Source organism: Mesocricetus auratus, unplaced genomic scaffold (assembly GCF_017639785.1).
Source record: "Mesocricetus auratus isolate SY011 unplaced genomic scaffold, BCM_Maur_2.0 Super-Scaffold_100676, whole genome shotgun sequence".
Taxonomy (NCBI): Eukaryota; Metazoa; Chordata; class Mammalia; order Rodentia; family Cricetidae; genus Mesocricetus; species Mesocricetus auratus.
Genome location: NW_024429266.1, coordinates 99,898,886 through 99,924,686, shown reverse-complemented (window position 1 = coordinate 99,924,686; position 25,801 = coordinate 99,898,886). Strand labels below are relative to the sequence as shown.

The 25,801-nt window shown below is 40.3% G+C and overlaps 1 long non-coding RNA gene across 8 annotated transcripts in view; it reads left to right on the top strand.

The window, feature by feature from the left end:
* Window positions 1-5,877: 5,877 nt before the first annotated feature.
* Window positions 5,878-25,801, top strand: part of LOC121136718 — an 88,747-nt gene continuing 68,823 nt past the window's right edge. For 2 of the 8 annotated variants that reach the window (XR_005873792.1, XR_005873794.1), the window contains exons 1-3: window positions 5,886-6,172; window positions 9,882-10,031; window positions 13,112-13,247. This is a non-coding gene — a long non-coding RNA (uncharacterized LOC121136718). Of the gene's footprint in view, window positions 6,194-6,729; window positions 7,468-9,881; window positions 10,032-13,111; window positions 13,248-14,432; window positions 14,565-14,959; window positions 15,315-25,801 lie in introns of those variants that run through there. The other 6 variants (XR_005873790.1, XR_005873789.1, XR_005873788.1 and 3 more) reach the window with 6 other exon arrangements.

The following is a 25,801-nucleotide window of genomic DNA, read 5'->3' as shown; positions in this document are numbered from 1 at the left end:
TCCCTCATGAATATTGATGCAAAAATACTCAATAAAATATCATTCAAGAGGACATCAGAAAAATCATCCATGATGTTCACTTAGGCTTCATCCCAGGAATGCAGGGATGGTTCAACATTAGAAAATATATCAATGTAATCCACCATATAAACAAACTGCAAAAGAAAAACCATATGATCATCTCACTACAAGCTGAAAAAGCCTTATGCAAAATCCAGGACCCCTTCATGATAAAGTTCCTAGAGAGATCTGGGATAACAGGAACATGCCTGAACATAATAAAAGCAATATACAGTAAACCAACAACTAATATCAAAGTAAATGGAGAGAAACTCAAAGCAATTCCTTTCAAATGAGGAACAAGACAAGGCTGCCAATCACTCCATATCTCCTCAATATTTACTTGAAGTTCTAGCTAGAGCAATAAGACAACAAAAGGAGAATGAGGGGATATAAATAGGAAAAAAGAAGTCAAGCTTTCACTATTTGCAGATGATATGATACTTTACATAAGTGACCTGAAAAACTTTGCAAGGGAACTCCTAGATCTGATAAACACCTTCAGCAAAATGCCAGGATACAAGGTTAACTCAAAAAAAAATCTGTAGCCCTATCATATACAGATGATAAAGTGGCTGAGAAAGAAATCAGAGAAACATCACACTTTATAATAGCCATAAACAGCATCAAATATCTAGAGATAACATTAACTAAAAAAGTGAAAGATCCGTATATCAAGAAATTTGATTCTCTAAAGAAAGATATCATAGAGGATACCAGAAAATGGAAAGATGTCCCATGCTCTTGGATTGGTAGTATCAACATAATAAAAATGGCAATCTTGCTAAAAGCAATCTACCGATTCAATAAAATTCCTATCAAAATTACGGCACAATTCTTCACAAACATTCAAAGAACAATAATCACCTTTATATGGAATAACAAAAGACCCAGGATAGACAAAACATCCCTATAAACTAAAGAAACTTCAGGAGGCATCACCATATGTGACTTCACGCTCTATTTCACAAGCTCTATTGGCACAAAAATAGACAGGTAGACCAAGGGAATCAAATTGAAACCCCTGATCTTTAACGCACATACTTATGAACACTTGATTTTTTACAAAGAATCTAAAAATATACACTGGAAAAAAGAAAGCATCTTGAGCAAATAGTGCTGGAATAAATGGATATTTGCATGCAGACCTTACACAAAAATTAAGCCAAAATGGATCAAAGACATCAACATAAATCCAACCATACTGAAACACTTAGAAGAGAAATTGGGAGATACAGTTGGTAAAGGAGGCTGCTTCCTCAACATAACACGAGTATTACAAACATTGAGATCGACAATTACCAAATGGGATCTCATGAAACTAAGAAGGTTCTGTAAGGCAAAGGACACAGTCAACAAGAGGAAATGGCAGTCCACAGAATAGGAAAAGATATTCACTAACTCCACATCTGACAGAGGGTTGATCTCCAAAATTTACAAGGAACTCAAGAAGCAAGTCTCCAAAGCATCAAAGGACCTAATTAAAAAGTGGGCTGCAGAACTAAATAGAGAGTTTTCAATAGAGGAGTCTAAAATGGCTGAGAGGCACTTGAGAAAGTGCTCAACATCCTTAGCCATCCGGGAAATGCAAATCTAAACAACTCTGAGATACCATCTCACTCCAGTCAGAATGGCTAAAATCAAAAACACCAATGACAATTTATGCTGGAGAGGATGTGGTGAAAGTGGGACACTCCTCTATTGCTGGTGGGAGTGCCAACTGGTTCAGCCACTTTGGAAATCAGTATGGAGATTCCTCAGAAAAATGGGAATAAACCTACCACAAGACCCAGCAACTCCACTCTTAGGCATATATCCAAAAGATGCCCATTCATACAACAAAGATGTCTTTTCCACTAAGTTCATAGCAGCATTATTTGTAATAGCCAGAACTTGGAAGCAACCTAGATGTCCCTCAACCAAAGAGTGGATAGATAAAATGTGGTACATTTACACAATGGAGTACTATTCAGCAGAAAAAAACAATGGAATCCTGAGATTCTCAGGCAAATGGATGACACTAGAAGAAACCATCCTGAGTGAGGTAACCCAGTCACAAAAAGAGAAACATGGCATGCACTCTCTCATATATGTATTTTAGACATAGATCTGGGGAAGTGCCAGCCTACAATCCCATGGCCAGAGAGTCTGGGAAACAGAAACTTGAATTGAACAATTTGAATTGTTTCATTCACTTACTTGTATTTTTTTTTTTTTTTTTGTTCTTGGCTTTCTGCTTTCTTTGAGAGACTTGTTTATCTCTTGAATTGTTTGGTTTATCTTTTCCTCCATTTCCTGTATGTGGAAGGAATTGGCAATAGGGTGGGAGGCTGGGGGGGGGGGAAGGGGATTGCAGGAGAAGGGGAGGGAGAGGGAACTGGGATTGACATGTAAAACAAGCTATTTAAAATTAAAATTAAAAAAATGAAAAAAAAACAAAAAACAAAACAAAACAAAAGCATTCCTCCATGTCTTCTACATCAGCTACCTCCTTGTGTTCCTGCATTAGCTTCACATCATTATTTGGCTCTAAGTTATAAGATGAAATAAACACTTTTTCCCCAATTTCGTTTGGTTAGTGTTTTATCACAGTAATTGAAAAAATCCCCAACTAAGACAATGCTGCCCCTACTATAATTCAAATTGTCTTTGACGCCTGATCAGTTCATATTCATATTAGGGGACTTTCTTGTGTTTTGTTGTCATTTCCATGACAATTGATTGTATTATTCAGGCTCTAATGTCACTCTTTATTCTCTCACTTAAGTTTCTCCATGTCACAACCCCAGTAAAACTCTCCCTGCACTCTTGGTCATTTGGCAACCAGAGGCATTTTTCTCAGACTCAGGAAGAAACATGTTTGCAAAACTCTCTCAGCTGGCATAAGCACAAATCCAGCAACTGCAATGGACAGGAAAAGAAAACAAGCTGTTAGGGACTTCCGGGTTCTATGTGGACACAGTTAACTCATGTGTGTATTTAATATCAGTCCCATAAGGATACTACATATTGACAGGCGAAAACTATGTCTGACAGAAAGGCATGTTCGAATAAAGGCAATGTGTGACTGACAGAATTTTAAGATTTATTGTTTGGAATCAACTGACAGATATCTTTATTGTTTAATTTTACTTTTCTTTACTGAGATCATATGTGTGGTCTTTGACAGGCATGAAACATCTCAAATCAGCCAAATCTTCATTATTATAAACATGGTGCCTAAATGTACATCAGCGCCCTTCTGACACCCCAAATGATTGCAGTGTTCGTCCTTTGTTTCAAGTAGATTTCAAAGAACAGGAAAAGACCCTGTTATTAATGATGGGCCACTAAATAACCTCAATATGTGTGTGTTCCATTTCCTTAAGTGTATCTTCACACTCCAGGATGAGTCTAAGAATGAGGAGCTTTTCATGCCAGAGTCCCAGTGTTCCTGGCCCACACTTGCTATTGCTTTGGCTGATCTTGCTGGACTAAGGTCATATTCTCCATGGGGCTGTCAGAGCAGGAATTTTCTCAGCCGATGTGGAATGTAGTGACAGCCAAGGCATCTCATATTTGAGACCAGGCTCACTAATGACAAGGGGAGTGTGGTGGAGTAAGATTAACTCCTGTGTCTGAGTCAATGGAGTGAACAATCTTAGACTAAATGACACTTAGAGAACACAGTCTCAGCCTGGCGATCCCTGACATGGAAAGAGTGTGAGAGCAGAAACCATTTGCACCCTGTGATACTGGATTATTTATAATAATTCAAGAGACACTGTTGTCAGGTTTCTTACAATAGGCATTCTTTATTAATTTGTAAAACTTTAAAAAGAGCTAGCTTGTGTGTTTCTGCATTTGAATAAAATCCTGTATGGACTTCATTGTGATTGTGTTGCTTAATGTAATGTGATATCTCTGTCACTGTGGAGAAGAAGACCTTTTCATATTGGTACAGGATGGATTTAAGTGAAGCAGCATTCATCATCTCTCCTTCCCTTCACATGTTATTCTCTTTAAATATTAAATAAAAATGCTGTTCAAACTGTAAGGATGGAAACATAATTTGGATGTTACTTAAAAAGCAGAATGAAGGAGGATGGAGTTTGGGAAAACATTTACAGTCAGTGGGCTGATCTCACTGAGTTGGATGGGGAGATAAAAGAATCTCAGGGAGCACTTGTCCCACCTCTGGAAACACCACCTTATCTTTCTATGCCATTTACTTCTTAACTATGCAGTCTTTAACATATTTTGTCAACAAGTAGCCTTATCTTGATGTGTGATTTTAACCATTCCTTCTCCACACCAAGTACACACATCCATCCATCACAATGATTGTTGCCAATTTTTTCTAGGCACTAAGAACACAGCCATGAAATACTGACACACGTGCACACAAAGCTTGAGTTCAGTAAACAAATAGACATCTGTGTGTCTGAAGGAAGTAACGACTCAGGAAGAGATCATGGTGGGTAAGGACTAGGAGGGAGCTTGCTGATCCTACAGCTGCTTTATTTATGATATCAAGGATATCTTTGGTGCTAAGTGAAATACACCAGTGGGCCATGTGCTTAAGGGAAGAGGATGGCCTGGAGACAGACGGCTTAAAGATGCTGACAGGATATTTTTTTCTCACGAGCTAAACACAATTTTAACGGTATTTAAAATCAACAACAGTCACAACGGCAAGTTGAACTTTATTATAATAGCTAAACAGTCAATTTAGTATCTATAACCTAGTATCTAAGGGATTATTAACCTGGTACCCCACCTTACATCCCCAATTTCCTCAACTAATCTTTAGTTACACCGACAGTCAATGCAAAGGGAAAAATTAGACCTTACATTCTTCTTTTATTAAATACAGACAAAAATCTTAGCACAAATTCTTCTAAATAACACACTACCTGCTTATATTCTAATTTCAAACAAATAATAACTGCCTTCACATAAATATATATCAAATACAACATTACTGGAAACCTGTCTACACCTAAAAGGTAATTGTTTGTTTGTGTGCAACTCAAAGCTGGGCAGGCCTCCAGCTGTTCCAAACTGAGCAAAAGGAAGCAGCAGTTTAATAAAATATCAACTACTTGGCACTGGGAGCGTCGCCCCAGGACCTTCTCTGCACAGTTTATACAGACAGAAAATGCACAGGTCTAGGGCAGCCGCTGGGGACAGATCAACCCCACCTCTCCCAGACAAGGCGGGTCACCAGGACAGCCTGGGAGAGTGTGCAGTGGCCAGGCAGGTCAACCTTCCACCCGGCAGCTCTACAAAGGCTGCAGCGAATGGAACAGGGCAAGGCTAGTTACCCAGGGCTCCAGGATGGTGGTGTGGCTCTGAGACCTGGCTAGGGATCTTCCCTGGGTACTGTGTCAGGCCCCGCCCACAGACAAGCCCCGCCCTCACATCGGCAGAAGCAAACCCCGCCCTGCGGCAAGACCTGCCCTGCAGCAGCACCAGTCCCCCCACCCAAGAGCAAGTCCCCAAAATTCTGCCCAACTGCCAAACCCCATCCCTGTCTGGCCTCTGAGAAACCCCGCCCTACCCGACATAAAAACAAGCGCCGCCTCCCTGGAGAACTTGATGCACCACATCAGATGGCAATCCCCATTTATCTGGGCAAGCATCAAGCCCGTCCCTTGTTGCATATCCCACACGATAGGACCTAACATCAACCCAAGCCAAGGACTTCTCCCACCCACTTAGCTGTCAGTCCGTCCCTCCAAATGAAAATACCTCAGCCCAACCCTCGACTCTCGAGGCTCCACCCTCGGGGCGGGGCTTATTTCACACACACTGCGGCTGCGTGGTGACCAGGTCTCTGCCCAGGAGCTCTGCACATGCGTACTTAGGTGTGGGCAGGTAACTGGAAAAGACGGTTGGGAGTGGAGGAACTCTGGCCTCAGAGGCTCTGAAACTTGGGTTTCAGTGCGCTGCCAGCTGCCTCGTCTGCTTCTCAGAGAGTCAGTGCTATCTCGCTGAGCCAGCAGGAGAAGAAAATCGCCACGTATTCCCAACCCAGAGGAAGAAGATCGCTACTCGCGTTTCCATTGTGGGACAGGATAAAGTCCACCCAGGGACACTTCAGTGAAGTGCAGCTCAGCTTCTCATAACCGTGAGACTCCCCTGCATCCTGGTTAATATTAGATTTAGAAACGCTGGGGCGCCATGCACGGTGGCACACACCTGTAGTCCCAGCTACTTGGGATGCTGAGACAGGAGGATCGCTTGAGTCCAGGAGTTCTGGGCTGTACTGTACCAAGGCTTTGCGGTTTTCTGACAGTCTGTATTTTCAAGTCAGCTGTTTGCCCTCAAGCACAGTACTTGCCTTCTGTCCTTTAGATGGGAGAATCGCCAGGAATCTATAGGTTCTGTCTGGCAGGCTGTGTAAAGCGGGGCCATTTCCTTTTCTCCTTTTCATTCTCTTCTTCCCTCCCTTTCTCTTTCTTCCTATCCGTTTCTATTTCCCTCCCCCTATTGGATTATCCTCAAACCCATTATGTTTAAGTGAAACAATGATTCCAATTACTTTGGTAAACTCACAGAAAATATTATTTGAAGTAACTCTGTTTCAAAACAGTAAAAATGCTTTTCATATTTCCATTTCTATAGACGTGTGAGAATTTATCCCCACATTATTGACTTGCAATTTTTTTGTTTTTCCATTTTCAGGAATTTTCACATTTCGTTAGTTTCCGGATTTGATAAATTTCATGGGACTACAAAGTACAATTAACACAAATTCATCTCATGTGTAAGGTTACTAATCTCCACGAACTTCATGTTTGCTTCAACTTCACCAACCTGCTATTTCTTCCTAACTACTCATCTCTGACTCCCTATTCTTAGAGAATTCACATTAGAAGTCTTTATATGTTAAATTCTCCTCTGCATCTTTAAGTTGTTCTCCTCCTAGCCTCTTAGCACTTCTGTGGCACAGAACTGTGTCAAGGACCAGAGTGTCATGTGTGAATTACAACACTCAGAAATGACTATCACCAGAAGTTCCCCATCTTTAGAGTGACTGACTTCTCTAACTGCTCCAAAGTCAGCAGAGGCAGATGATGATGGTCCAAGGGCATGGTACATCCTGTATCCTGAAATCTTCCAGCTCCTTTGCTCCAGGACACTGTGAAAGGGAATCTTGGATGCCACCTTCATACCCAGTTAAGAACCCTGGGCCTGTCTGGGACTTTTTCTTGATTCACAATTGATACAGCAGGGCCTGCCCATTGTGGGTGGTACTGTCATCCCTAGCCAGCAGTGCCTGGGTTGGGCAAGGAAAGTAGCTGAGCTTCAGCCAGGGAGCAAGCCAGTAAGCAGTGTTCCTCCCTGGTTTCTGTTTCAAGCTCTGCCCTTGAACTGCTCCCTTGGCTTCCCTGGATGCTGAACCACAAGCTGTTGTATAAAGTAAGCCTTTTCTTCCCCATGTTGGTTCTAGTTAGGGTTTTATCACAGCAATAGAAAGCAATTTCAAGGTGTGTAATTGCTCCAGGCTTTTATTCAGTGCACTTAAGTTCTGTCTCCTTCCTTACACTTCCTTAATTGCTTATTCGATTACAATTTTCTTTATATCAGTTTCACCCCGTATTTGTTATCATTGAAATATTTATTACATATATTAAGAGAAACTATTCTCAATGTAAAATAAATCTATTTCCAAGCTTTTCCTTCATGAGATGACTTGTACACAGGAGTATTATTCTATGACAGTTTTGTGGTATCAAACTTGGAGAAGATTTCTGTGAAGAGGATGTGCTTGTTATCTGGGAAAATAATGATGCATGAGGGTGGAAGCTGTGCAGGTTGGCTAGTAGCTTGTTAAGCAACACGGGGCATTGCATAGCTGTGACACAAGCACATAGTGTGCCTAGTGTCCTGTTTGACACTATTGTTTCTTCCTGAAACCTTTTATGAGCTTCTTCCTCATAGAGACTTTGGTGGTACGAACTCTCACTACTTAATCTTAAGCAATGTGCTTACCAACCAGTCGATAGGCTTCCAGTATACAAGTAGTGCTCATGGGCATTAAAGCAGACTGTTCCCTGAAGCTGTCTCTGGAGAGCTTCATCTGCAGGCCCTTTACTGACCCACAGGCATTACTCTCTGTGGTGAGAGTGCCCAAGAAATGAATGCAATGATACTTTTTAGGGAAGGAAGGCTGTAGATGATTTCTATTGCAGCGATTGCAAGGACACTCTAGTTTTATTATTCAATGACTATATGTCATGTGTCCACCAGAGGCAGATATCATGTCTCATATTCCAGTTTTCTTTATGTGAATCTGAGGAATGAGAATATAGGAAATGCTCATGAGTTGTTTTTTTACTATAATTTCAAAGGTTTTTTCAGACATGTTTTGTGCATGGCACTGTATGAATGTGTTGTCTATTGAGCATCATAGATAAATTTTCTCAGGACTCTATCTGTAAACAGATGCTAGCTGATAAAAGAAGTATCTACATCCATGCTCTATCACTGACTCTATGCACCAACACATACCCTGAACTCAGAAAAAACACTGGTGTCACATGTTTGACTTCACTAAACTCTGCTTCCCCCTCTAAAGCTGAGTGTCTTGGCTTTAATGACTTGCATGCAGTAGATAAAATGCTTCAGTATATTCCATGGCCAGCCTTGTCCTGGAACCTCCCTGCTGGAATGAAGTGTGGGTTCACTCAGGACACCTGGGCAAGTGGTCATCATTCCTCACAGTTCAACTCTCACATTTCACTGTGTCCTAGGGACAGAGTACAAGAACAGCCAGAGTCAGGCTTTCATAGCCCTTCTCAGGGAGACAGAAAACTATTGGTGAGCTGGACGCAGAGAATGGGATAATTCCATTTTCCTGTGTATTCTTGTTAAGCTAATTATTCTAGAGATTGACAACAAATAAAATAAGTTTTGCAGCATTTTAATGTGTTTGTTAGAACCAACTTGTAATATATTATAGATTTATTTTAATCAAATATTTTATAATAATATTTCAGAGACATCCTAGTTATAATGTTATAAAAGGAGTTGGGGAAGAATTGATTTGAAAAGTAAAAATTGAATTGTGCTCATTAGTATTAAATTAGCTTATTGTCTGCAATTATTTTAAAAATATTTTATAGGACAGATTATTATTTTGACATAGATAAGTATAAGCAGGACGAAGTAAACATATTTAAAGTATCTATAAAGTGAGCAAAGTAGAATACAGATATATCGTGAGGTGTCAGCATGGCTGTTGGTTTGACATTTGACCCAGTTTACTTGGAAAGGGGAGCCACAATAACTGTTCATGAAGAAAAAAAGGTACTTTCCTCCTGTCTCATCAATGAACTAAGTAAAGAATTCTTGCCAACAGAAATAAGACAAAGCCATTTGTAGCAAACACTGCACACGATTATTCTGCAACATGGCACTCTGTTTTTTTCTATCCTGATATAAAGTATTTTGTTGACAAACTGACCATAAATACAGTGCAGTGAAAAAAGTAGCTGATGTGTTTGAGTAGTGAAGGTTCCAGGAGCCACTGTGACTAGAGCCTCCTCCATGAGCCTGTCGCTTGTGTGTTATTGCAGGGAAAAGGAAATCTATCACATGATTACTCTTTGTTTGTGGAAGGAATTTTCAGTTTACTGAGGCTTTAGTCTTACACGAGCAGTACAAAGACATTGCAGAGACCTTTTCAGATGCCATGAGTGACTTCCCACTGTCAACTCAGTATTTTGGGCTGAAGATGTCACATAGAATGAGTCAATCTTACACAAGATTTTGAAAGGAAATCCACATTTCACTCACATTAGCTTTTACACAATGCCCCTTTCCTTTTACAGATGAAAGTGTGAATTCAGCCTTCGCTATCACAAACTGTGTGCTTGAGTTTACCTCATCAGTGGAAACTGCAGAAGTGAGCACTTCAGAGAGTGGAGGATGAGCCTCTCCATGGGAAAGCCACTTTGTAATGACACTGGTTCCCCTGCAAGGTGAGGATGAAAGGTCCTCTCTGATGGTTCTTGGGACCACACCCAGAATTCTCCATGACACGTTGTCCTCATGTCATTGCCCATGCTGTGAACATACTTCTCAGAACACTGAGAGTGATATTTTAAACCACTCTAATGTGTGCTGGGGCAGCATGATTCTCCTCCCTGATTCTCAGGTTGTTCTGGATTTGTAGTGCACAAAGAGGACATTGTAGGCTTCCCAGATTTCATGAGTATGTGGTCAGTACTTTAAATAACATTCAATGGCCATTATGAAAACTAAATATGTGTGCTTACATTTAAGTGTATGTGATGTGTTTGTCAATGTAGGAACATGTATCTGTCTATATAAGTGTGTGTTCATGTGTGTGTGATGTGTATATTAATGTGTTCTTGTATGTGCTTTTGTGTGTCTGTATGAGTGTATGTGATCATTTGTTTTTTTTTTTCAGTTTAAATTTAGATAAGAAACAAGGTTGCTTCACAAGTCAGTTCCAGGTCCCTCTCCCTTTCCCTCCCCTCCTCCCGTGCCCACTCCCCCCCATTATCCCCTCATATCCCCAGGGAGGGTGAGGCCCTCCATGGGGGTGTCCATAGTCTATCATTTCATATAGGGCAGGGCCTAGACCCTTCCCCAAGAGTTCAGGGTGAGAGTGCACCTCACATTGTTGGATGGGAGTCCAAAGTCCTTATGTATACTCGGGATGGGTACTGATATGCTGCCCAAGGCTCAATAGATTACCTAGGTCTCCTCACTGACACTCACATTCAGGGGGTCTTGATCAGTCCCATCCTGGATTCCCAGGCTGATGCCTGGGATTCAAGAGTTAACCTTTGTCAGGTCAGCTGTAGTTAACCTTTGTCAGGTCAGCTGTTTCTGGGGGTTAAACCAGCCCAGTCTTAATCCCTTTGGTCATCAGTCTTCCCTCTCTGTTACTGGCTTTCTTGAGTTCAGCTCAGTACTTAACCGAGGGAGTCTGCCTCTTCTTCGATCAGCCACTAAATGAAGTTTCTGTTTCCCAGACTCTTTGGCCATGGGATTGTAGGCTGGCACTCCCCAGATCTATGTCTAAAATCCATATATGAGAGAGTACATGCCATGTTTCTCTTTTTGTGACTAGGTTACCTCACTCAGGATGGTTTCTTCTAGTGTCATCCATTTGCCTGAGAATCTCAGGATTCCATTGTTTTTATCTACTGAATAGTACTCCATTGTGTAAATGTACCACATTTTATCTGTCCACTCTTTGGTTGAGGGACATCTAGGTTGCTTCCAAGTTCTGGCTATTACAAATAATGCTGCTATGAACATAGTGGAACAGACATCTTTGTTGTATGAATGGGCATCTTTTGGATATATGCCTAAGAGTGGAGTTGCTGGGTCTTGTGGTAGGTGTATTCCCATTTTTCTGAGGAATCTCCATACTGATTTCCAAAGTGGCTGAACAAGTTGGCACTCGCACCAGCAATGGAGTAGTGTCCCCCTTTCACCACATCCTCTCCAGCATAAATTGTCATTGGTGTTTTTGATTTTAGCCATTCTGACTGGAGTGAGATGGTATCTCAGAGTTGTTGTGATTTACATTTCCTGGGTGGCTAAGGATGTTGAGCACTTTCTCAAGTGCCTCTCAGCCATTTTAGACTCCTCTATTGAAAACTCTCTATTTAGTTCTGCAGCCCACTTTTTAATTGGGTCCTTTGATGTTTTGGAGACTTGCTTCTTGAGTTCTTTATAAATTTTGGAGATCAACCTCTGTCAGATGTGGCATTAGTGAATATTTTTTCCCATTCTGTGGGCTGCCTTTTTATCTTGCTGACTGTATCCTTTGCCTTACAGAAGCTTCTCAGTTTCAGGAGGTCCCATTTATTAATTGTTGATCTCACTGTCTGTGCAAGTGGTGTTATGTTCAGGAAGCTGTCTCCTGTACCAATTCATTCAAAGGTACCACCCACTTTCTCTTCTAAGAGGTTCAGTGTGGCTGGATTTATGTTGAGGTCTTTGATCCATTTGGACTTAAGTTTTGTGCATGGCTCTATCTGCATGGGTCTATCCACATTCTTGTACATGCCAGCCTCCAGTTATGCCAGCACTATTTGTTACATTTTTAAAGATGCTTTCTTTATTCCATTGTATATTTTTAGTTTCTTTGTCAAAGGTCAGATGTTCATATGTGTGTGGGTTAATATCCGGGTTTTCAATTCGATTCCATTGGTCTACCTGTCTATTTTTGTGCAAATACCAAGCTGATTCACAATTGATACAGGAGGGCCTGCCCACTGTGGGTGGTACTGTCATCCCTAGGCAGCAGTGCCTAGGTTCTGCAAGTAATGTGTTCTTGGATGTGCTTTTGTGTGTCTGTATGAGTGTATGTGATCATGTGTATGAATGCAAATGTACACATCTTCCTGCCCGTGCATACATGTTTGTGTGTCCATGTTTGTGGATATGTGCACATAACCATATGTGCATCACTTTGTGTGTTTGTGAGAATGTGCTTGCTGTGTTTTTATTGTGTTTATATGTGTAGACATATATCATTCGATATATACGTATATGTGTGTGTTTGCACATGTATGTGTGTTCCTCTTGACTGAAATACCACTAAAACTACAATGAGTTTCTGACTTTTCTAGAATAATCTTGCACTCACAGTCTTGTCTTGGGTGATTCACTTTTTATTTCCTGGAGGATTTTTATTGTATTGGGTGTACATTCTTCATAGACAAGAATATTTGAGTTTTGTGTGTTCTTTCCCTTATCTATATATTACAGTACTTTTTTTCCTGGGTTTCTATTTCAGCTCTAACAGAACAGGAAGGAGTGGTCAGGGAGGATGTTCTTTCCTTGCTCACACTGAAGCATGCCATTGATCACAGGTGTTTATAAATCAAATTCTCCTTTCAAGGAAGCTATGAGTTTTACTTGGAGTGCGTGTTGAGCTCCATCAAGTACCTTCTGGATCAGTTCATAAGATCTTCAGTCCTTTTTCTGCTTCCTTAAGGCCGTGGTGCAGCCTTTTCCCCTCACATGGCCTTGTGTTGCAGGAGGAACTGCTTATGTTTTCTCTTTCCTCTTCCAGAACCCAGAGCATCCTCCAGATCCTCACTGTGACAACCATCCAGGAGTGCTGAGCTTGATGGGATGAGATCAGCAATACAGCAGCAATTTCAGAACAGCCTCCTGTGGTTTTCTGGTCCAGGTTGCTTCGACTCCAGGTAAGCAGATTGGTGTGATTGGTGTTGTATCTATATGTCTCTGTATCCAGAAGTAATTCACTCTATGAGCACAGGATTTATCCTGTCTTAGAGAAAGCCCTTCACAGGATTTTCTGGATACTAATGTAAAACTAATTTAAGCTTCACACAACTTGAAATTGAAGCAAGTATCCCACTCTAAGGTCCTATACACTATTTTGCCATAGTGGGACTACAAGTGCCTTCATATCATGGGTTCTTTAGGAGAACACATTGTTGCCAGAAATAAAATAGGAGATACACCTTTCACATGGAAACATGAAAATTATTGGGTGTAAAAACATACTTATGGCTGATATTGAAAACATAAAATTCATTAAATACATTTTATGGTAAATATATAAATTCAAAACAAACTTATAAAAACCAGATACTTCCACAGAACAAAATCCATTTCATTTCTTCTTTTTATTGAGTTTTAAATTTAAATAAAAATAATCTTATTTTACATACCAATCCCAGTTCCCTCTTCTTCCCAACTTCCCATTCCTCACAACATCTCCCCATCCATTCCTTAGAAGGGGGGAGGCCTCACATAGGGATTCATCAAAGTCTGTCACATCATTTTGTGCAGGACCTTGGCCCTCTGCCATGTATCTAGACTGAGAGAGTATTCTACCACAGGGAATGGGCTCCAAAAAGCCTGTTCGTGCACTAGGGATAAATACTGGTTCCACTGCCAGAGGCACCATAGACTGCCCAAGACTCCAAATGACACCCACCTTCAGGGGACCTACTTCAGTCTTATGCAGTTTCCCCAGCTATTAGCCTGGGGTCTGTGAGCTCTCAGTTGCTCAGAGCCGCTGTTTCAGTAGATTTCCCCCTCATGGTCTTGACCTATTTGCTCATCCTGCCTCCCTCTCTACAACTGGATTTCAGGAGTTCAGCTCAGTGCTTAGCTGTGAATCTCTGCTCTTGCTTCTATCAGTTACTGGATGAAGGCTCTATGATGGCATTTAAGGTAGTCATCAATGTCATTACAGGGGAAGGGCATTTAAGGTAGCCTCTCCACTATTGCTTAATTTCTTATTTGGGGTCATCCTTGTGGAATTCTGGGAGTTTCCCTAATGCCAGTTTTCTCATTATCAGGAAGGGCAAGTTGGGGAAAGAACAGATGCCTTTCACTTTCATTTTTATCATGCACAGATGCTTTATAGTAAAATGTGTCACTGAAGAGAAGGGGACTACTGATCTGAATGGAAAAGAGCAATGGATTGAAACATCAGTTCCACAGAATCCATGCAGCCTGATAAGGAACAAGAGAGGGAGCTCTGTCAGGTGGATCTCAGGGTCCCCCGTGGTTCGTGCATCACAGTGACTTGTGGGAAGGACCGTGTAAGGCCCCTGCCAGAGTCAGGTTCAAGGTTTCCAGCACTTAGGTCTTTATCAGGCCCGATGTGTGAAGGTGGTACACTGAGCAAAGGTTTTGTTGTCACCGGTAGAATTCTTAGTCTCAGGTTTTCACTCTCCACTGGACTCAATTCCTGTGTAGTCCCTTCTCTCCATGCCTGGACTAAGATGCATAGCTTTGTCCTCCGCAATTGGAAGGGACTATGCTGAATCTAATCCCACAGAGCCTGTGGAATCTGGTGTCCTTTCTTACTGCTACAGTGCCAATTCCTGTCTTTAGCATCCTCCACTCTCATTGGTTTGTCCCTGTTGACATTTTCCAGCTGTGGCTGCTCTCTCTACACCCTGGGCCCAGGTATAAGAGGAAGTGTTGAGAGTCTGTCCTCCAGAAGGTAGCCTTCCTGCTTATCCATTGTTGTCTCATGGATTGATAGTTACAGAAGACCAGGTAATTAACTTTATCATAACATATCATTGCACATTCACACACGTCTCTCAGTGGATATAAAATTTACTCTGTGTGTACATACGAGTTCACAGTAATGTGCATATGAGTGCATGTGAGGAGCTCAGAGGACAAGCATCAGGAGACTGTTCTCTCCTTTACCCATACGGGATGTGTGGATGAAGCCTGGAATGGACATACTGCTATCCAAAATGCTATTGATGTGAGTCATTGAGGGTCTGTTAAGTTGTGTGAATAGTTACACTCTGAAATTTTAGTTCTGCAGCACAAAGCAGTACCAAGCTTTGCTCCCTCAAAGGTGATTCTGAATCAACAGGTGTCAGTCTATGGATCAATATGGTGGTTAATGTTGCAATGATGCCCTGCACTGTGTCACACTCTGTTAAGATAGACCACAGCACTGGATGTGGCTCTAACTGAAATGACTTGTCCCACATTAAGCTCTGTGCACAACTCATCCTTAGCTTCCTGACTCTGCATCCTCACTACCTCTACCTCATCTCTTCCTCAAACATGTAGAAAGTTCTAAGTTTATCCTTCTGTCTTACTGGTCAGACTCAAGGTCTGCACTTGGACTTTTCTTAGAAGGAAACAACCCAGGATGCTGAAGTTATCCTTTGACTTAATAGATGGAGGGAGTTCTATCAGATGCCCCACTAAATACTTCACTATGTCTACTGCATAGATACCCATGTTAGGATTTGAAATTGAAAGCAGTATCTGATTACTCTGTAAACCAGGTTTCAACCATGCAATCCATTTTGCAACATAATGTAATTCAGTAAATGAGAATTAAGATTTGTAGACATAAAATGGCTTGGTGGAACAATAGAAGTTAACACCTAAGAAAAAGTTTAGATCAACTATGATTTAAACCTAGACATAGATTTATTAAATATGATGTTTTGGACTATAAGATTATTATGACTGAATGGAAACTTAGTAATTACTAAAGAAGCAGACCTGAAACTGATTACGTCCATGATATGTTAATTAGGCAAACACCAACCTAAATTTTTTCTTTTTATTGATTTATTTATTTTTAAATTTAAATTAGAAAAAAGGTTGCTTCACATGTCAATCCCAGGTCCCTCTCCCTTTCCCTCCCCTCCTCCCACACCCTCCCACCAACCCCTCCAATATCACCTTATTTCCCCAGGGAGGGTGAGGCCCTCGATGGGGGTGTCCATAATCTGTCATTTTATCCAGGGCAGGGCCTACACCCTCCCCCAAGAGTCCAGGGTGAGAGTGCATCTCTCATTGTTGGATGGGAACCCAAAGTCCATTTGTATACCAAGGATAAATACTGATCTACTACCCAAGGCTCAATAGATTATCTTGGCTTCCTCACTGACACCCAAATTCAGAGGATCTTGAACAGTCCCATGCTGGATTCCCTGCTATCAGTCTGGGATTCAAGAGCTGATCATTGTCAGGTCAGCTGTTTCTGGGGGTTAAACCAGCCCAGTCTTAATGCCTTTGCTCATCAGTCCTCACTGTCTGTCACTGGATTCCTTGAGTTCAGCTCAGTGTTTAGCTGTGGGAGACTGCCTCTGCTTCCATCAGCCATTGAATGAAGGTTCTGTTTAGCATACTCTCTGGCCATGGGATTGTAGCCAGGCACTCCCAAGGTCTATGTCTAAAATCCATATATGAGAGAGTACATGCCATGTTTGTCTTTTTGTGACTGGGTTACCTCACTCAGGATGGTTTCTTCCAGTGCCATCCATTTGCCTGCAAATCTCAGCATTCCATAGTTTTTTCCTGCTGAATAGTACTCCATTGTGTAAATGTAAAACATTTTCTCTATCTACTCTTCTGTGAAGGGGCATCTAGGTTACTTCCAAGTTCTGGCTATTACAAATATTGCTACTATGAACATAGTGGAACAGATGTCCTTGTTGGATGAATGTGCATCTTTTGGATATATGCCTAAGAGTGGAGTTGCTGGGTCTTGTGGTAGGTTTATTCCCATATTTCTGAGTATTCTCCATACTGTTTTCCAAAGTGGATGTCCAGCAATGGAGGAGTGTTTCCCTTTCACCACAACCTCTCCAGCATAAATTGTCATTGGTGTTTTTGATTTTAGCCATTCTGACATGAGTAAGATGGTATCTCAGAGTTGTTTTGATTTGCACTTCCTGGATGGCTAAGGATGATGAGCACTTTTTCAAGTGACTCTCAGCCATACTACATTCCTTCATTGAGGATTGTTTATTTAGTTCTGAGGCCACTTTTTAATTTGATCCTTTGGTATTTTGGAGACTTGCTTCTTGAGTTCTTTTTAAATTTGGAGATTAGCCCTCTGTCAGATGTGGGGTTAGTGAATATCTTTTCCCATTCTGTGAGCTATCTTTTTGTCTTGCTGACTGTGTCCTTTTTCTTTCAGAAGCTTTGCAATTTCAGGAGGTTCCTTGTATTCATTGTTGACCTCACTTTATGTGCTACTAGTGTTATGTCCAGGAAGCTGTCTCCTGTACCAATTTGTTCAAGGGTGCCACCCACTTTCTCTTCTAAGAGGTTTAGTGTAGCTGGAGTTATGTTGAGGTCTTTAATCAATTTGGAGTTAAGTTTTGGGCATGGCGATACACATGGATCTATCCACATTCTTCTACATGCCAGCATCCAGTTATGCCAGCACCATTTGTTGAAGATGCTTTCTTTTCCATTGTATATTTTTAGCTTCATTGTCAAAGATCAGATATTCATACATGTATGGGTTAATATGAGTATGTTCAGTTCAATTCCATTGGTCTACCTGTCTACTTTTGTGCCAATACCAAACTGTTTTCAGGACTACAGCTCTATAATAGAGCTTGAGTTCAGGGATGGTGATGCCTCCAGATGTTGCTTTGTTGAGTAAGGTTTTTTGGCTATCCTGGGTCTTTGTTTTTCTATACAAAACTGATTATTGTTCTTTCATGTTCTGTGAAGAATTGTGCTGGTATTTTAATGGAGATTGCATTGAATCTGTAGATTGCTTTTTCAGGATTGCCATTTTTACTACATTGATCCTACCTATTCAAGAGCATGGGAGATCTTTCCATTTTCTGAGGGCTTCTTTAATTTCTTTCTTTAAAAACTCAAAGTTATTGGGATACAGGACTTTCACTTGTTTGGTTAGCATTACCCCAAGGTATTTTATATTGTTTCTGGCAATTTTAAAGGGTGATGTTTCTCTGATTTCTTCTCAGCCCTTTTATTGTCTGTATTAAGTACAGCTACTGATTTTCTTGAGTTGATCTTGTAGCCTGCCACTCTACTGAAGGTGTTAATAAGGTGTAAATGTTCCCTGGAAGATTTGTGTAAACTATCATATCATCTGCAAATAGTGAAAGTTTGTACTCTTCCTTTCCAATTTATATACCCTTCATCTCCTTTTGTTGTCTTATTGCTCTAGCTAGAACATACAGTACAATACTGAAAAGGTATGGAGAGAGTGGACAGCCTTGCTTGTTCCTGATTTTTTCACAGAATTGCATTGAGTTTCTGTCTATATAGTTTGATGTTGGCTGTTGGTTTTCTGTATATAGCTTTCATTATGTTTAGGTGTGTTCCTGTTATTCCAGATCTGTCCAGGTCTTTCATCATGAAGGGATGTTGGAATTTGTCAAAGGCCTTTTCTGCATCTAGTGAGATGATCATGTGATTTTTGTTTTTCAGCTTGTTTATATGGTGGATTACATTGCAGGATTTTCATATGTTGAACTATCCCTGCACCCCTGGGATGAAACCTACTTGATCGTAGTGAATGATTGTTTTGATGTTTTCTTGGATCTGATTTGTCAGTGTTTTATTGAGTATTTCTGCATCAATGTTCATGAGGCATATTGGTTTGAAGTTCTTTTTCTTAGTTTTGTCTTTGTGTGGCTTGGGGATCAAGGTTGTTGAAGCCTCAAAGAAAGAGTTTGGCAAAGACTCGTCTGCTTCTATTGTGTGGAATACTTTGAGAAGAATTGTTATAAGCTTCTCTTTGAATATCTGGTACAATTCTGCACTGAGGACATCTCGACCTGGGATTCTTTTTTTTTTTGGTTAGGAGACCTTTGATGACTGCTCCTATTTCCATAGGGGTTATAGGTCTATTTAAACTGCTTATCTGTTCTTGATTTAATTTTGTCAAGTGATAGCTATCCTGAAAATTGTCCATTTCCTTTACATTTTCGAATTTTGTAGAGTACAGGTTTTCAAAGTATGACCTTATGATTCTCTGAATTTCCTCAGAGTCCATTGTGATGTCCCCTTTTTCTTTTCTGATTTTGTTAATTTGCATGTTCTCTCTCTGCTGTTTGGTAAGTTTGGACAAAGGTTTGTCTATCTTGTTGATGTTCTCAAAGAACCAACTCTTCGTTGTATTGATTCTTTGTATTGTTTTCCTAGTTTCTACTTTATTGATTTCAGCACTCAGATTAAATATTTCCTGGCATCTCCTCCTCCTGGGGGAGTTTGCTTCTTTGTGTTCTAGAGCTTTCAGCTATGCTGTAAATTCTCTTGTATGACTATTCTCCAGTTTCTATATGTGGGCACTTAGTGCTATGAATTTCCCTCTTAGCACTGTTTTCAAAGTGTCTCATAGGTTTGAGTATGGGTGGCTTAATTCTCATTGAATTCTAGGAAATCTTTAATTTCATTTTTTACTTATTCTTTGACCCAAGAATGGTGCAGTTGTGCATTATTCAATTTCCTTGTGTTTGTAGGGGTTCTGCAATGTGTGTTGTTGTTGAATTCTAATTTTAATTCATGGTGGTCTGATAAGATGCAGGGAGTTATTCCAACTTTTTGTACACACTGAGGTTTGATATTTTGCAAAGTCCATGGTTGATTTTTGAGAAGGTTCCATGTGGTGGTGAGAAGAAGGTGTATTCTTTTTTATGTGGATGGAATGTTCTATAGATGTCTGTTACTCCCAATTGGGTCATAACTTCTATTAGACCGTTTGCTTCTTTGTTAAGTTTCTGTCTGGTATTCTAGTCTAGTGGTGAGAGTGGGGTGTTGAAGTATCCCACTATAAGTGTGTGGGGCTTTATATGTGACTTGAGTTTTAGCAATGTTTATTTATGAACCTGGATGCCTTTGTATTTGGGGTATAGATGTTCAGAACTGAAACTTCATCTTGGTAGATTTCTCCTGTGATGTGTATATAATGACCTCATTCATCTTTTTTGATTGATTTTATTTTAAAGTCTAATTAGTCAGATATTAGGATTGCTAACCCCACTTGTTTCTTGTGTCCATTTCATTGGAAAATCTTTTCCCAACATTTAATTCTGAGGTAATGTCAGTCTTTGACAATGAGGTGTGTTTCTTGTATGACAGCATAAGGATGGGTTTTGTCTTTGAATCCATTCTGTTACCTTGTGTCTTTTTATGGGTCAATGAAGGCCATTAATATTGAGGGATATTAATGACCATTGACTGCTCATTCTCCTTTGATTTTGAATGGTTGGTGATGGTGGAATTACGTGTGGAATTCTGGCCCTTTTTCCTTTTGGCTGTTGATAAAGTGGGATTATCTAATGCCTATGTTTTTCTGGTTGTAGTCAACTTCCTTGGGTTGGAGTTTGCCTTCCAGAACTTTCTGTAGGGCTGGGTTAGTAGATATGTCTTGCTTGAATCTAGTTTTGTCATGGAATATCTTGTTTTCTCCATCTATATTGATTGAGAGATTTTCTGGGTATAGTTGTCTGGTCTGGCATCCATGATCTTTTACTGTTAATACAGAATCTATCCAGGACCATATGACTTTCATAGTTTCCATGGAGAAGTCAGGTGTAATTCTGATAGGTTTGCCTTTTTGTGTTACTTGGCTGTTTTCCGTAGCTGCTCTTAATAATCTTTCTTTATTCTGTATATTTGGGATCTTGAATATTATGTGGTGAGGGGACTTTATTGTGATCCACTGTATTTGGTGTTCTGTAAGCTTCTTGTACCTTCATTGGCATGTCTTTCTTTATGTTGGGAAAGTTTTCTTCTATGATTTTGTTAAATAGTTTTTTGCGCCTTTGAGGTGGTTTTCTTCACCTTCTTCTATACCTATTATTCTTACGTTTGGTCTTTCCATGGTGTCCTATATTTCCTGGATGTTTTGTGTTAGGGATTTGTTGGAATTAAGACTTTTTTTGGTTGATGAATCAGTTTCTCCTAGTTATCTTCAACACATGAGATTATCTCTTCCATCTCTGGTATTCTGTTGGTTATGCTTGTATCTGTAGTGCCTAACAGTTTGCCCAGCTTTTCTATGGCCAGCCTACACTAAGGAACCAGCATGGCTTCGCCCTGTGCTGGGAGGAGGGGACCTGGAGCTGAGGAGGGAGCACCCTCTGGCAACAAGCACAACAGCTATGCTTACCGAGTCCGAGGGTGGCTGAAATCAAGAACAGGGTGATAGTCTGTGATGTGCAGCTTGAGAAGATCCTTCCCTCGATGCCCTACCTAGCTGCTATGAGTATTTATGTGTCTATGCATGTAAAGATGTAAGATCTCTCCAACGAGTAGTTTGCAATGCCATGTGGTGGAGTGGTGGGAAAGATGGAGGAACTGAACTCTACACGCACAGATCAGGGAGTTGGAATTGGAGATGTGGTGGTGGTGACTGATGTGCGAGCATGCTTCAGGTAGCAATGGTCAGGGAGAACATGTCACAGTGGAATAGGACCAGCAGGGTGGTGTGTAGCAGCCTGGAGCTTGTGTAGACTCCATCTACAAGTGTGCAGTCCAAGTCCACCTTCATGATCATCCTGACTCAGAGCCAATATAGGAGCTCCCAGATGGAGAACAGTTCACTCTTTTCTCTTATTGGGGCTCCTCAGAGGATGATAAAGGCCTGTGTGTCCCCCCCCCCGTCAATGTTCTTATCCGTTATCCATCCTACAAGAAGCAGGATAGACAGGAAGCCCTTGAAGAAAACTCATAAAATTGTGATAGGGATCTTGAAGTGTCACTCTTCACAGTTGATGGCTTCTGGCAGGGGTGGGGGTAGAGAAGATGCTGCCCTTGAGATTCTGACTATGCTCCCGTGAGCATATGAGTAACAAATACAAACTTGGTATATTTTCATTCGACCTACACTTTTCTTTTTTTTTTTTGATTTTTTTGTTTGTTTTACGAGACAGGGTTTCTCTGTATTGTTTTGGAGGCTGTAGGTCCAGTCTGGCCTCGAACTCAGAGAGATCCACCTGTCTCTACCCCCCGACTCCTGGGATTAAAGGCGTGTGCCACCACCGCACGGCTATGATTTTCTTCTTATTTTCTTTGGTCTCAAAGGATGTGATGCATCTGGAAAGATGGGAAGTGAATGAATGTGATCAGGTGTATTATATACAATTACAAGACAAACAACAAAATATTGTATTTCAAAAATAAAATAAACCAAAGCAGTTTTTCTAGCCCTTATTTATGTGTAAAAAAGAGTAAACTTGGGTGGGGCTGCCTAGGCAGTTATGGAAGGATATATCTGTGAAAGGGAAGAGATGAAGCTGTTTTCAGAAGTTTGTCATCTGCAGTGCAGGGCAGTTATCCAGGTTGATGGAGGGAAAATATGTGTGAACCAAAACAAGTGCTTCTTCAGTTTTGGGTTTAGGGAACTCTGCAGAATGCACTATAGTGAGAGGTACCCCAAATGGGGAGTTGGCTCAGCTCATATAAGGAGACATAAGTTATTGCCCAGGGTCATTGAAGGACTGGAGTCTGAATTTAGGCATAATCCATGAAGTTCTCTGTAAAATATGCAGCCATGTGAGCAAGACCAAACTACACAAAACAGAGAAGAGACAATTTCGACAGGTCTAGGATGTGAAGAAACAGCATACTATGTTGATATGAGTCATTGTAGCATTGAGTTTTCATTTAATTTCACATGTATTCTCCTCTTATCACTTGATACAAGTGTACAAAACAATTTAATTCTGGATTTTAATACATTAAATACTTGTCAAAACAGTTTGAAAACCAAGAAACTTCCTGGTACAATTTATGGAACTTGGATGGAAGATGGCTTAGAGGTTAAGAGCACTGTCTATTCTTCTAAAGGTCCTGAGTTCAATTCCCAGCAAGTACATAGTGGCTCACAACCATTTGCAATGCGATCTAAATAATCTTAAAAAAAATTCTTGGAACTTGCGACTTGCGACTTTGTCCTTTTCTAGAATCTGGTATATACAGTGCATTAATCAACATTCATTAAGGTTCTGTCAATTCATGAATACTTTTAATCAGTGCCTCAGATTGGAATATAGACCAGTTAACTGGAAACAAGAAGAGGCTGTTTGGCAAGGATTCATGGGGAACAAATTTTTGATTCTTTGTCCATGATAGTGTGCCATTTTATTACCTTAACATTTGAGCAAAAGCACAGAAAATAGATGGTAGAGAAATGTTTAACAGATACTCAAATGTCATAGAAGAAATATATCTAAAGAATAAGACTTGAGTTGTACTATAAAAAGTCCAAGCATGATGTCTAATACATTATTAGCAACAAGGATGATCCACAGGATATCTCTAAACATGATCACCCCCACCCCATAAGAACACACTGGGGATTATGCCCATAGAGTATAAAGGAAATCTGATTGATGCAGTTCTTGCCATGTTTACACACAAGAAAGCTAAGTGATACATTTTAATTTTTAGAAGAATCTGACTTTAGCATGACTTTAATGTTCTTATGACATCAGTAGCCAATATTTGCTTGTGCATCAGAGAGTGTCTTTGTGCAAAGAGACTTGAGGTGGTTAAACTTGAATCAATTTTTACCTGTTGTTAAGTTCACTGAAATTGGAACCCAGAACGTATTTCTTCTTCAGTGAAAATTATAACCTATTTCATAGCAACTTCATATTCATGATATTTCTCTTCGTGTAGAACAAAATCAAAACAGCAAATTGGAGAAAATAACTCATTCATATCACCCATGTATATTAAAGAAAGAGAAATTTCCTAAATAAAAGTACCAAAAAAGTAGCATTATTTACAATTTCCCACAATCTTTGTTTGTATTGAAGTAGACAATCTTTCTACTACATTATTTTATCTTAAAAACCCTCATAAATATTTAATCATCATTTATTTATGGTTCATATTTCACTGTATTGCTTTTAAAATTATTCCTTATAATGCTGAAGATGTTACATCTACCCATACTTTTTTTTGTCTTATTGGAGATTTTTAAAATTAGAAACAAGCTTGCTTCACAAGTCAATTCCAGCTCCCTCACACTCCCCCCTCTCCCCAACCCCCTACCCAACAACTCACCAAACCCTCAACCAATCCCCACTCTGTTCCACAGGGAGCATGAGGCTCTCTCTCCATGAGGGATCACCAAAGTTTTTCATATTATCCATGGCAGGGCCTAGGCCCTCCCCCACATGTCTAGGCTGAGAGAACAACACTCCATGTTGAATGTGTTCCAAAAAGTACATTCGAATGCCAGGGATAAATACTTATCTACTTCCCGAGGCCCCATACATTTTTGATACATTCATCTTTTCTGTGTAAGCAGAGACACTGGGACTTATGGAATGAGGTTCCTATCAAAAGGCCTGATTCTTAAAAAGGTACTACAAATAAGCAAAGAAACAAAAATCTGAGGGAAAAAAAGAAATGACTCACACACATTTGCTCCTCTGCATGTTCCTTACTTCTTTTTTTGTCCTCAAATATTTTCAGTTTATGTATCCCTAAACCAGTTATCTCCCAGACCTGGAGATATCCAGGCCTGGAATTCTTTTGCACCATAAAACACAGGTAAGAATCATCACATAAGGGGAGTTAAGAGAGTCCATGGATGTCCTATGAACTCCTTAAGGGTAAGAAGGTTAGTTAAGAGATTGAATCATCATGGAATTCTAGAAAAGGGAAGACTAGTATGCTACAGTACATTTTTAAGTGATTACATGATAAGGTTATATTAAGGAAAAAATCACTCATAAGGCAAATATTGCCTTTTTTACTTGAGGCTGCTTGTCTCCCAGCATGCATAGGGAGTATGGGTAACCAGGCAGCCTAGTAAAACAACAGGCTAATGTGAGCAAGTAGCTTGTGATCTGCTTGTCTCACTTTTGGTATGGTTTCCTGATAAGAGAGTCTTTTGGCATCAATTGCTTAGGGCTATAAATCAAGTTTAATTTATACAACAAAGAGAACCAGGTGACTCCCAGAGCTCTGTGGCAGCATGGGTCTCCAGGAATGTTGATTTTTCCCTGAGGATGAGGGAAGGGGTTGATTACCATTTTCTTTATCTTCTCAGGGGAATGAGTATATTCTGAGGTAGAATATAAACTGGAATGAGAAGATTGAGAATCTTTTAGTGCAGGGATAGTTTAGGTTATTTTTCCTCTATCTGCCAGTGAGGGAAATCCAGGGCATGCTTATTTGTTCTATCCATCTAGGTAGCTATGAATCAACTACTTTGGGTGTATGCTAATTCCATGTCCTTGGATATCTTGGAATGTCTTAGATGGAATGCTTTTGCCTGGGACATACATACACTGACCAAATGCCTGTCATTAAAGATAACTGCAGGAAGTCAGATCTCTGCAATTGAAATTGAGAGGGAAACCAAGACCTGATAGTGGGAAATGGGGCTCACACAAAGCTAAGGATTAATGATTTGTAACCACACCTCTTTATTGGAAAGAAACATTATAGTCATATTTTGGAAATGTGGGCACAGTTTTCTAGAATTCCTGCTGATTGGTGG